At 45.5% G+C, this 13028-nt stretch overlaps 1 protein-coding gene across 1 annotated transcript in view; it reads right to left on the bottom strand.

Moving 5' to 3' along the window:
• TBXAS1 (thromboxane A synthase 1) overlaps positions 1–12754 on the bottom strand; it is a 405845-nt gene extending 393091 nt beyond the window's left edge. The window contains exon 1 of the mRNA XM_085652048.1: positions 12587–12754. The gene's annotated coding sequence lies outside the window, so the exon portion shown is untranslated. The remainder of the gene's footprint in view (positions 1–12586) is intronic.
• Between the last annotated feature and the right edge of the window lie 274 nt (positions 12755–13028).

The following is a 13028-nucleotide window of genomic DNA, read 5'->3' as shown; positions in this document are numbered from 1 at the left end:
AAGTGTCAATAAGTAAGAAACATGACAGAATAAAAAATCCTACCACAATTTACAAAAAATAGATATATTTTTATCTTTAAATAGATACTTAAATGGCAAATATCAGATAAAGTGAACCGGAGTTACGATTTTTACAAGATTTTCATAAATCACTGATTTTCACTCTAAAAAAAATGTTAACATTCCAAAACATCACTGCTTTTCACTTTTAGCGGTAGTCTACGAGCCTCAGACGAGAGGGTACAGTGCAAAGTCAAAGTTTCAGGCCGAACACGATGAAAGCCAGGATGGGGGTTTGAATGCAGGTGCCAGTTTGGTCCACTCAAGATTTTACCTTTGCACTTTGAAACTTTTCACGTACTTTTTCTTGTCAACAATGAGGTTGGAGGGTCCTCTGCAGTTTGAGGCCGACATTGGGCTTAATGTCAACAGAGAGGTGAGCTCCAGCAGTTTGGTGTAGGCTTGGTTCAAGGCTACCCACAAACCAGCAAGTAGCTGTAATCTATGAGCCTCAGACTACCCAAAAACTGGTATCTTTTGTCATTGGCTTGCAAATTACAGTTCTGTGGGGAGAGAGAGCACACTCTAGCACCAGCCAAGAGCCAGGACCTCGGAGGCACATCTTGGGGATCTAGGAATCGATCTCAGAGTCTACACCAGATGAGTCCATGGGAAGTCCAATGGCTACTAGGAGGCTGAAGCTTAAGAGGAAGCTAGCCAACTAGCCCTTGGAGTACACGCACTGGACCTTGGCACAAGTGGGAGCACGTCCAGCCCTTGGGGTTTCTTGCCACGAAGTCAACAGTGGGAGCAGCCCTTCTCTTTCTGAATTCCTGTCTTGATTCTGCAGGTGCAGTCACCCTTGGTGCAGACTTTCTTTCTGAGATCCAGAGGTTCAGCAAGTGCAGTCCTCCTCCTGTCCTTTCCATGTCTGCAGTGTCCTGAGGCTGGGGGCCATTTTCATGCCAATTTTCAGTTTGTGGATGAGGAGTAGTCTCTTGCTAATGGGGGCTACAATGCCCACGGGGCAACCCTACCCACTCTTACTAATTTCCTGTGGAGTTGGTACTAAACAAACTGACAGTGCCTCTCTCTGCCGAAATCCAAGATGTCAAGACCATTCCGGACTTCGCCCTCATCCTCTTCCATCGCCAATTACTGGCACATTTTTCCTGCCAATGCTAAGTTCCGAATGAGAACTAGGATTTCCTCAACCCGCCGTGAACCATTCTTCGGATCCGGCCGGCAGCCCAACCCACCAACGACCCCATTGACAAGAATTTTTCTCCAAAATATTTCTAAGTGCAAAGATAAACTTACCACCAGGACGAACCTGTTGCCTGTATCCGCCCCATGCTGTCGCGGTCACCTTAATTTTTGACTTTGACCTTGTGAAGTGTTACCAGATAACAGCGGTTGGCATTTTGTGCTTTATGGTGTTATTTTTAATTCAAACTTTAAAAATTCACATCTCCAAATCAACCTATTGAATTTGTCATTTTGGTGTCATTTTATTCATTATAGTATTCTCTATCTTTCTTAATTGATTGGGGATTTTTCTTCCATTGTGTTTTCACTTATGTTTTAATGTTGCATAAATATTCTACGCATGACCTGTAAGTTAAGCCTGATGCTTTGTGTCAAGCTACCAGAGGGTTTCGCACAGGTTTATTTATAGACATTTGTGGTTCACCCAGGCAAGGACAGAGATCATTACTTTAGTTGGGCTTCCACCCTCTCAAGTAATAGCCCACTTTCTTAAAGTAGCAATAAAGGGTGCTAAGCTTTTTAGGGTTCAGGGAAGAGCCGAGTTAAGTGGTAGTAAGGGTTTTATAGGGTTTAGGGAATGGTAGCGTTAAGGGGTAGTAAGTAAGTAAGTAAATATTTATTTGTACATGATTAATTAAAATCTTTACAAGTCGAATAAAAAACATTAAAAGGACAATTAAAAGTTGCAAAGAGAATTAACCAAAGGGTATTTAAAAGTTCTCTCTGTCCTGTGAGTTTGACAAGTTGATTCAGATTAAAGTGTTGCATTGTTAAAATCAACAGTCCTCAAGCTCTCATGTATCTGTCTCCGGCCAGTTCAAAGAATTTTACGGCCTGACAGTTTAGTTTTGTTTTGCTGGGATTGAAGCAAAGTTTGACTGCCTGTCTGCATGTCCGTATACCATAAGATATGAATGAGTCTCGCAGGAATTTGCATCTCAGATCTTTCAGTTTGGGGCAGATGCACACTGCGTGGACAAGGTCTTCCTTTCCTGCTTTACACAGACGGCATTGTGGGTCAAGATTTTTCCTTATCCAGGGCGGTAAGTGAGAATATACCGGGATTACACCCTGACGCATTTTTAAAAATTTCTCTTTCATTCTTAAGTTCATGCCCACGTTGAGGTAAGCCTGTGGTTGCATTGGACCATAATCATTAAGGATTACCCAACCGTGTGCTTTTTTTGTCAGGGCCTCCTTGTCTTCAGTTGATGAGATAAGTCTAACTACTTTTTTGGCTGTTTTTTTAAACGTCACGTGGTCTGTTGGAATGTCCCATAAGTTGGATAAGCCCAGCACTTCAAGAGAGTCAATTAAATACTTCCTCGCTGATGATTTTTGATGCTGAAGAGTCTCATCCCAGATGTTGGAATTTAGGGAATCATTGCTGGCGTTACGTATCTTGTGCCAGGCAGTGACGTATGCGCACCGTCTTTCTAAAGTTTGTTTCGCGATGCCAAATTCCAGTCGTATTTGTGCTGAGGAGACTTGTTTTGGCAAGTTAAAGATGAGCCTGTAAGAGTTTGATATGATTGTGTCCAGAAGAGTAGCGTCTTTTCCTTGAAGGGGTTCGCTCCCATAGGTGAGTGTTGGTTGCAGTTTTGCGCGAAGTACTTGGAGAAGTGGGTAGAAGGTCAGATCTGGGAGTTTAGTTTTTAAGGATTTTAGGGCAAGGGAGGTTGCCATTCCCTTGCCTCGCAGGGAGTCCAGCTGGGGTTTGAAAGTAATCTTCGAGTCCAGTATTATGCCCAAGTATTTGTAAGTTGTTACGTTTTCCAATCGTTCTCCGTTTATGTGCCAATTATATTCCCTTTTCTTTTTGTAGTTTACTGCCATAACCTTAGATTTATTGAAATTTATCTGTAGTGCATTTTTATTTGGAAAATCGTAGGTGGTGTTTAGTAGGTGCTGGAGACCAATGGGTGTCTGGCTGATGAGCACCAGGTAGTAAGGGTTTTTAGAGTTTGTGGATGGAAACAGTAAAAGGGTAGTAGGATTTTTAGGGGTTTTTTGGGTTGAAAGAAGGGTCATGTTATGGGATAGAGTTTTCAGGAATCAGGGGTGGGTAGCATTAAGGGATAGTAAACGGCTGTAGGATTCAGGGAAGGGTAGTGTTAAGGGGTTTGTGGGGTTCTGGAAAAGTAGCGTTACGCAGTAATAAGCGGTTTTGAGGGTTCAGGGAATCATAGCGTTAAGGAGTAGTAAGGAATTTTTAGTGTTTAGGGAAGAGCGGCATTATGGGCTAGTATGTGTTTTTAGAGTTCAGAGAATAGTAGCATTAAGGGTAGTAATTGGATTTTACAGATCAGGGAAGGGTTGCTTCAAGGAACAGTAATAGATTGTTTAAGGTTTATTGAATGGTAGTGTTAGGTTGTAGTAAGAAGTTTTTAGGGTTCAGGGAAGGGTAGTGTTGAGCAGCAGTAAGGGTTTTTCGAGTTCATTGAAGAGTAGCGTTAATGGATAGTAAGATGATTCTAGGGTTCAGAGATGGGTAGCATTAAGGAGTAGTAAGGAGTTTGTCAGGGAAGGCTAGAGTTAAAGGGTAGTAAGGGTTTTTAGGTTTCAGGGAAGGGTCGTGTTAAGGGGTAGCAAAGAGTTTGTAAGGTTCAGGGAATAATAGCCGTAAACAGCAGTAATGGGGTTTTAGGCTTCAGAAAGGGTAAACTAAATTGACAGTATGTTAAATAAGTACATTAATTTAATATATGGAAAATGTAATTTGAAGTAAACAATGATATTATCGGTAAGGTCATTTAAAAAAATTAAGTAAAGAGCACGAACAATTAAATTACCTGTTGTGAGCAAATGAGTTTTAAAAAAGTCTCCCCAGCCAATAAATCTTAAAACTATGAATTAGAAATTAAAAAAACACCACTCTCTCAAAGAGCGCCATGTTAAGGTATTTTTGAAGTTGATGGAAAGGGAAATGGGAGGCTAGGACTGCAATACTGCAACACATTCCTCCTGCCAGCCCTCCCCCAATCTGTGCTGCTGCAAGAGAAGAGCAAACACCATCATTGAATAGGAGACATTGGTATGTGTTTGAACTAAAGGTCAAGCTCTGTTATAACACAATAGCTAGACTTGATAAAGAGCTCTGGCTCAAGCAACTCCATAAACAAATCATAACAGCCAGTGTTGGACTGGAATGTCGGGCAATCTGGCTCTGCCACATAGGCCAGCTTGAAACAGCAAGTGTGCAGGCTTCTTTTTTCAATCATGAAAAGGCCCACAGGACCAAAATAAAAGCCCACATATGAGTCATGTCAGACTGCCCGAAATTCCAGTTCAACACGGATACAGGTCTGGGGAAAGGGCCGGCCTTCAGCATGGGCGAGCTGGGCCCAGATGCCAATTTTCTTAGGGCGCAGTAAGGTTATGCCAACAGCAGTGCTGTTCTCATCTTGCTCCAGTCTTGTTCTTTTCCCACCCGTTCGTTTTTGTCTGATTTGCCAGTTTAAAGTGGTTTTAGTCCCTCATTATCATACATCTACCTTTAGGTCCCTTCCTTGCCCTCCTTTCACCGTCTGAACCCTTGCTGGCACACATCAACAGAACCATCATCTGTGTGCAGGGTCGGATTGAGCTCACAATTCAGCCCACCTTCCCGGATCTATAAAATAGCATTTGGCTAGTCTAATTGGACTCATTTTTAGAGTAATGTTTGATAAATGATGTATTTTAAAGCCCATAGATCCAGTAACATTGGGGAAAACTAGAAGCACTACATTTTGGCTGGGCGGGCGAGGTGAAATAAAGTGGGCCAAAGGCCAAAACTCCTGATGTGGGTATGCTTGCCACCTGCCTGGTGTTTTAAACAGCATTACTGGTATTTTTATGTACTTGCCAGTACGAAAATGAAGAAAAATCACTTAAAGCTAGTATTTTTTCCTCTGATCACTATGGATTCAAGCTAGCCTGACTGATGAGGAGAGTTACCTAGAAACCAGTTCCAGGATGCTTGTTTCCGGTCCAGGGAAGACCAGGCTTGGCAGTTCGGGCTGGACTGTTCCTATGTTGTATATGGCTGGGTCTGAACTGGGGTCGCGAAGTGAGCTAAAGAACGATGATGGATTCAACCCAGATCTGTGACTGGGGGTGAGTGTCTGAAAAGTTTCAGCGCTCCGTCCATCATCTTCTTGTGTTTGCTTTGTTCGCCCTGAGTTGGACGGGTATGCCCGGACGTGGGTCCCTTGCTCACTTTGCCACTCGATTCAAGCTAGCCTGGCTAATGAGGGATGTTACCCTGAAACTAGTCCCAGGAGGCTTTTTTCCAGTCCAGGCAAGAGCTGGCTTGGCAGTTCGGGCTGGACTGTTCCCATGAGGCACAGGGTCAAGACTGATTTTCACATGGCTGGGTCTGAACTGGGGTGGCGAAGTGAGCTAAAGAACGATCATGGGTTCAACTCAGATCTGTGACTGAGGGGGGGGGGGGGGGGGAGTGTCTGAAAAGTTGCAGTGCTCCGTCCATCATCTCCTTTTGTTTGCTATGTTTGCCACCTGCATGTTTTCTAACTGGCGTTACCAGTATTTTAATGTAGTGGCCAGTACGAAAATGAAGAAAATCACCTAAAGCTGGTATTTTTTCCTCCTTTCAACATGTACTTTAAATAGTTACCATAAGTGAGCGCTGTTTAAAATGTGGTCTAAAGCTGCTTAAATGATCCATGACAGATAGTTAAAACTAAAAAAAGGCAGAAAAGCCAAGTTAAGAAGGAATACGAATATGTTTATTATTGTATAAAGAATTCTCTTTCATTACTATGTTCTAGCCTTTGCAGACTCTTAAAACATGAGCAAACAGGTTATTTTGTTGTTGCAGTTTTGTATAGCGTGAACCCGGCCCAAGGGCAGCGATTATATAAGCACCAGTCACATTCCAGAAGATCAAATTCATTTTTAGGTCTCGCGCCTAGCGGTGCACTGCGAAGCAGTGCTCGCGCAGTGCCAGTCATTTTGTATGTGAAAAACGGGGAATGTGAGCAACCCTAGGAATCGCACACGCTTGTGTGTTTCCTTTTGAGCTCCCCCATTGGCCTTTGCGTGCGTCTTACTCTAAAAGACTGCACGCAATTGGCCCGAGGCTCGCGCTTAGCTCCTCCCATGGCCTATTGGTGTCTATTACGTGCACCAAGCGCGTAATAGACACCAATAGGCCGTGGGAGGAGCAATGATCGTGCCCAGACAGAAGGCGTGACGCGTGTGCCACTTGTTTAATATCGTGGCCAAGGGATGAACTAAAGTCAATGTGCATAAAGCGCTCTATGTAGGCTGCGAAGCATCAGTGGAAGCTTGCACACAGCTCCAGGGCCGCATCTCACACCAGAGTACCGCTTGGGGGCTGCAGAAGAGACACATCATGCAGAATTGCACGCCAGCGGTAACTTGTCGGGGTTATTTGTGTATAAATGCGCTCTATCACGCGAGGTTTGTTTTCTTTCCTGTGCCGTCAAGAAGGGCAAAACAAGCTGTTTCCCACACCAAGGAACCTGTGCACGAAAACACAACATTTAGTTGTGCTGAGGTTCTGTGCGTGGGAGCCGCAGCCCCAGCTCATTTGTGTGCGGCCTCTACTTGGACACTAAAAAGTAACTGCGGGGGCTTTGGCGTCGCCCCAGAGCAGGACACAGCATCACCAAGTGTTAGATGGTGTGTGTATATCAGTAGTGCACCGCGCTGGGGCTGACAGCCAACACGCAGGGCATCCAGACACACAAAAAAGCAAAAGGAGAGACCCGCGCGCACGGGGCCTTCTTAGTGACTGACACAGCTGCACCGGCCGCCCCCGGGTGCAATGTTTAGGGAAGACGCTTCACGACCAACAAATACATATTGCTGTTATCAGAGGGTGAAAGGAGCGTCATTTGCAGAAATGTGACTGGGGGCTGGGCTGCTTGCAGGGGGGCGGCCAAGGCACAACGACTTTATGGGCTCTGGTAGAGCTGCAGGCTCTGGGTTGTGATGCTGCTCCGCTCTCAGCAGATGGGCATACTGCGAGTTGTACCAACAGAGTTCAGAGTTGTGTTTCCCCAGAGATGCCTACTGCGCCCCGCCTAATCCACCCGGTGCCATAATTATATCGCTACCCCCACCCCCCGCCCACACGATTTGAGGCCATAATCCTTTTAACCCTTGCCTCGTTTGCCAGTGAAACCCCCAGTCTTCCATGTGTTATATTCCAAATACTCTGAAAACTTTTACTGCTTTTCAAGCGGGTCTGTTCCCTACCAATAAACAAAATGCTATACTTTTCACACTTGCTTTAACAGCACTCGCACCCCCCAAAACGTCAAAAAATGTACTCGTAGAGCTTACAAATATCGTTCATTATTTTTGGCGTCACAAACAAGTGTTAATTCATTCTACAGTATTGAAAAATTAACTTTTGCTCACAAGTCTTGCCCACATCCCTCCAAAGGCACAAAGATGTTTCGGGTAAGACTCGCCTCTGCTTTAAAGTGCGCCCCCCTCCAGAGTGCATTATTGCCCCTCTATCCAAGGAACAGGTGGCTACGGGCTACCTACCCCCATCGACCCACCACTGCTTTCCATTAAACTAACCTGTGGAGTCCATGTCAGGTTCCTCTAGCAGTCCACAATGCATGTCCTTCTACTGTTGCAGTCTTTTAATTGTTTTCCTTCTCTTTCTCTGAAAGTATTGTTTCTGCATCTTATGATTTCTAAAGCCTCAACCAAGGGTTCTTAGGTGGCAGGGAGTTTACATGTCGGCTTAGTAATAATTTAATTTTAAAAAATTTAAAAGACCAATCGGGTGTAAAAGTGAAAAGATATTTAGTCAGATGATGACATTCAGAACCAGTTTATGTTCTTTGTTGTGGATAAATAGAATCATAATTTGCCACTCAAAGGATAGTGACTGTTATTTTTTCACTAATATAGAGTGAGGTATATGAATGTACAGACTTCTCTCCCGAGACAGCGACTGTATATAAGAAAAAGCTAGTTAAATGTAACTCCAGTTGACCACTGTTGGTATCCTCACAGATTGACGTGCTTTTTAATTAACTCCAGTAACTGAAAATCGCCCACAAAATAAATGATAGCCCTTCCACCACTTTGAACGTCAACCCATATTTCAACCAATAAGGTGAGTGGATTGTGTGTAAGCTGTTCACCAGATTTCACCTTTAGATTCTTGAGCACATGTAGGCAATGTTGTCAAACATGTCGTACATCAGCGGGGACTAGAGTGGCTTGCATGTGGATCAATGAAAAATACTAGTGCAGGAGAACTGTACGTTAAGAAAGCTTATATTTTCCCTTCCATTTTGTATTCAATATTTTACATTTTACTCTTATGTCATATGAGGTGGATTCAACCAAATAATCTTTCTCAATAGGGGATTTATGAACTAGAAGTTCACTAAAAGAAAAGGGCTATGCAGAGAACCACATTCCCGCTCTTCTGCACATCCTGGGCATGACAAGCACTCCAGCACATCTCTCATGTGCAACAGGCACACGGCTTGAAGCTAGCTTGGGAAAAAGTAGCAGGCAGCACACGACTAGGAGGGGTTTGCCTTCTGAATGTATAAACATGTCCAGATTCAAAGTAGTACTTCACACTAACCGATTAGGCTGCTTCTAAGCACTCCAACTTTAAGCAGATAAAGGAAAAGGGGCATAGCCTATATCCAGCTGACCAGACAATAAACCATCACACCTACTGCTCTTGAAGGACTGTAAACCACCAACTAAAGCACACTAAGCCTCCTGAGAAGTCACACCTGCGGCTCATCAGTCCCCTGATAGACTAGCACACTGAAGTGGCCAGAAAGCAATATCGATCGAGGCGCTCTACAACTACTAGGCATTGTTATTTACAATGGCAATAGCTTTTTTTTGGTAGGCACAGGAGAAGGAGATTAAGATGTGCTCTCCCTTGTGTGCTTCCTCCCCACTTCCCTCCGTGATGTGCTCACCCATGTGTACTTCCTCCCCACTTCCCTCAGTGATGTGCTCACCCATGTGTGCTTCCTCCCCACTTCCCTCCGTGATGTGCTCACCCATGTGTGCTTCCTCCCCACTTCTCTGCGTGATGTGCTCACCCATGTGTGCTTCCTCCGCACTTCTCTCCGTGATGTGCTCACCCATGTGTGCTTCCTCCCCACTTCTCTCCGTGATGTGCTCACCCATGTGTGCTTCCTCCCCACTTCCCTCTATGATGTGCTCACCCTTGTGTGCTTACTCCCCACTGTCCCTCCTCGTCCTTCATCCTGCACCTCCAAGTCCAACCTCCTATCTAGCATCTCCTCTCCTGTACCAGGGCACGGTTTTACACCTCACATCCTCTCCTCTCTTCCCATTAGCTTCATTTCCCACAAAAAAGGATTTGCTTCAAGTAAATAAAAGGCATTGTCATTTAGAATGCCAATTCCTCAAACTTTTGTAAATGCGAGACCTATTGCATTGCAAATGCTCATTATTTTAGGCCTTGGGCAATTAAGTCATTTGCCCAGAATCGCAGGATGTTGAGCTGATGCTGGGACTCAAAACTATTTCCATAGTTCCAAATCCAGCAGATCTGACCGTAACAACATCTCTCAATTTTCCTCTCGGGGAAAGGTGCCTCCCATGCAAGGCCTTTGCAAACATTAACCACCCCCTATCAAGGTCTGAAAGACTCTGGAGCTGAGGGCCAACAAGAAGCCCTCGGCGAGGCATCTTCACTTACCCTCCCCAGCCAACTATAGCCTCAGGGCGATGACCTGGTAGGGGAGGCATGAAGAACAAGCATTGGCATAGCCAATAGGTCTCGCCTTTGGGACCTTATAAGTGTTTAGCCATGCAACAGTTGCATAACTAAAGACTTATAAGGTCCCAAAAACGAGACCTATTGGCTATGCCAATGCTTGTTTTAACTGTTGCAATCTATTGAAGCCTCACGGAGAACATCAAAGCGGCCATGCGGCCTGGAAAGTGATCGCGATCAAACATAGAAGCGGCCGCGAAAGTGAAAGTAATCGCTGTAAAGCGCGACGCGCGCGCCCGCGCACATGCACTGTAGCTCTAGGCTGGCCTGGTAGCACTTTTTTGGAGCCCTCACAAAATGTCTTGCCAGACCAGCGCATGCGATGGGTCAGGCGAGACCTAAAAACACAGAGCTGCTGCTGCTCCAGGGAAGCTGAGGTGATGATGGCCCAGCGGCGACATAACCTGCCCCCAGGCAGGCGCCTCCGTTGAACAGCACGGCAGGAGAGTGGGACACTGCTTCTGCGCCGGACCCACTGGGGGGTGGGGGGGGGGGGATAGGGGAAACAAGGTAAAGTCTGCAGCGGCCAGAACAATACTGGCGTAGCGGCGTTCCCAAACCGATGCGGTCTGTGTGAAGCAGCTAAACTATCGGTGGTTTAGGTGAGCTGGGGTAGGTCAGTGGATGTTTTTGTTCTGGGGCCAGTGAGTGCTCATACAGGTACTGATCAGCGAACACAAAAGGGACTCCCTGCTGCCTCATTTAATTCACTACCATCAGCAGGGGGCGCCAAATATCTCTCCGCCAGGCCAAGGGCCTATCTTAGCAACGTCTGGCTCTGTCTGGGAGGCTACTTTTTCTTTGGACGCACACAGCTTCTGTCCAATAAAAGCATTTCATCCTGCCCACCAACATCTGGGCGGAGCCAAAACCCTTATCTGTAGTACTACTGAAAGCTCTTTTTTAGGTAGATAACAAAAGGTCGGGAGAGAGCTGCGTTGTGAAACAAGACCTAAAAAGGCCTTACAGACTCATTTGTACAGAATCACAGAATGCTGAGCCAACGCCGAGGCTCGAACCTGGTTTCCCATCGCTCCCCGTTACGCCACATCCTCTCCCTTGCTCTTATAATTTCTGAGAGTGATTTTGTTGCGGGGAGTTGGTGAACGGCCCGTCGCTTCAGGTTCTACGAAACAACCCCTTGACACCCACGAATACGATAGTGTGGCTAGGCTTCGGGAGAGGAACGAAAAAAACGAGAAGGTGAAAGGAGGCAGCAAGCTGTGGGGGCTGGCTGGGAGTTCGCTGCTAATAATTGTTGGTGAAAAAAAAAAAACGAAGTGTACCGCCTAGAATCATGTCATGGTATTCCCTTCCCTGGTCATGTATTGCTTTCATCTCCTGCTCGGAACCCCAGCCAAGTCAACCGCACTTGGCGAACATTCCATCACTCCAGGCACAGGGGTGACCGCACCCAACCGGCAAACGCAGGTGAATTTACAGATACAAAACTTGTTCACCCAAAGTGCCACCTTTTTTTATACACCATTCACTACCCCGAGAAAGCCGTTAACATGCACCACGGTTTCAGCGTGTACCGATGGGGAAATTAATTTGCACAAGATCACACAGCGGGGGCATAGGGTAATCCGTAATTATAACTCGGGTATACCGGGTCCATTCAGTGTCTCCCGAAAACCTTATACACAGAAACGCTTTAGAATTTAAAGTGATTATCAAAACCCGCAGCAGAAACAAGAAACTGGAAAGAGAGTATTTTCTTCGAGCGCCTAGCTAATTGTATTATTAATAAGGACACCCTACACAAAGCAGCCGTAGAATGTCTCCTGGTGGCCCATACAGCGCACAAAGCGAACAGGCTGAGTGATGGGGCGCAACAAGGGTTTCTCGGCCCTTGAATACTTAACAGCAACTTTCCCAGCTCATTTGTGACCTCACAAATGAGCTTTTAAAATATTGTTTTTAAATATGCGATTAAAAGCATAAATGCCACGTTGCCCTATACCACTAACTGTCATGTGTGACGCCTTCATTCAGTCCGATCGTTTTAGCCAAAGGTTGGTAGGATGCTGGGACCTGTAGTTTCGCTTTAAACATTGTAAGAAAGCACAAAAACAGGTCCAGATTCCAGAGGGCTTGTGATAAAATACACAAATATAACATAGGAACCTTTAGGAACTAATTCAAAGCAAGTTTGTTTCATAAATCTTGCACCTATTACTTAAGTGAAAATGTACTCCTCCTTCACTTGGTTTTCTCCTGCACTTCTAAAGACAAGTTATTAAAAATACACTTTATCACGTGCAAAAAAAATGTAATTGCTAAAAAAAAACACAGCTGGGTGATAAGCGAAAATTAATAGCCCAGGCAAGAGCACCAGGCGCCGCGTGCTCTGGCTCCCAGCACTGGTTAGTTTTAAATAAACACACCTGTACTCTACACTAAAACACGATGCAGTTTGTGAAACGGACTAAGGGGTGGATCGCTTCCTTGCACAGCACAAGCATAGGGCGTGCACTGTGCAGGGATGGAAATAAAACCCCTCGCCTATATGACCACTCTCTTCTCACATTACCCCCTTACCTGTGAACGTTTCCCCTGTCCTCAATCAGATCCTCTTTGACGTCAAACAGAGTGGAGCTCAGATAGCAGCGTTTACACTGAGGTCTGTCTGGGAAACTGTAATCCAATGCCACTGTTCTGAAAATTGCTTGAGGGAAAGGCATCTCGTTTCTGAACATCATCTCCCAGAAGGCCTGTACTACCGATCATGCTATGAGGCGATTAGGCGGGCATGCCGGGAGTTGTAGTGCGGTAGTTCTAGCGTCTACCTGTTAAAGGTGGAGCTGGGCTATCTCTTGTCCAATCAGGTGAGCCTGCTGTGTTTAACGCGGAAAGGGAGGGAAGGGACTAGAGAATCAGATGGGAGGGAGACGTGAGACGGGTTGTAACTGGTAAATGGAGACGAGGGGAACTGGGAATAGAACTTCGTAAGAGAGAACAACCCCGGGACACATGTGCTTGG

Source organism: Triturus cristatus, chromosome 4_1 (assembly GCF_964204655.1).
Source record: "Triturus cristatus chromosome 4_1, aTriCri1.1, whole genome shotgun sequence".
NCBI lineage: Eukaryota > Metazoa > Chordata > Amphibia > Caudata > Salamandridae > Triturus > Triturus cristatus.
The sequence above is the reverse complement of the archived record's forward strand: the minus strand, read 5'-3'. Positions and strand labels throughout refer to the sequence as shown.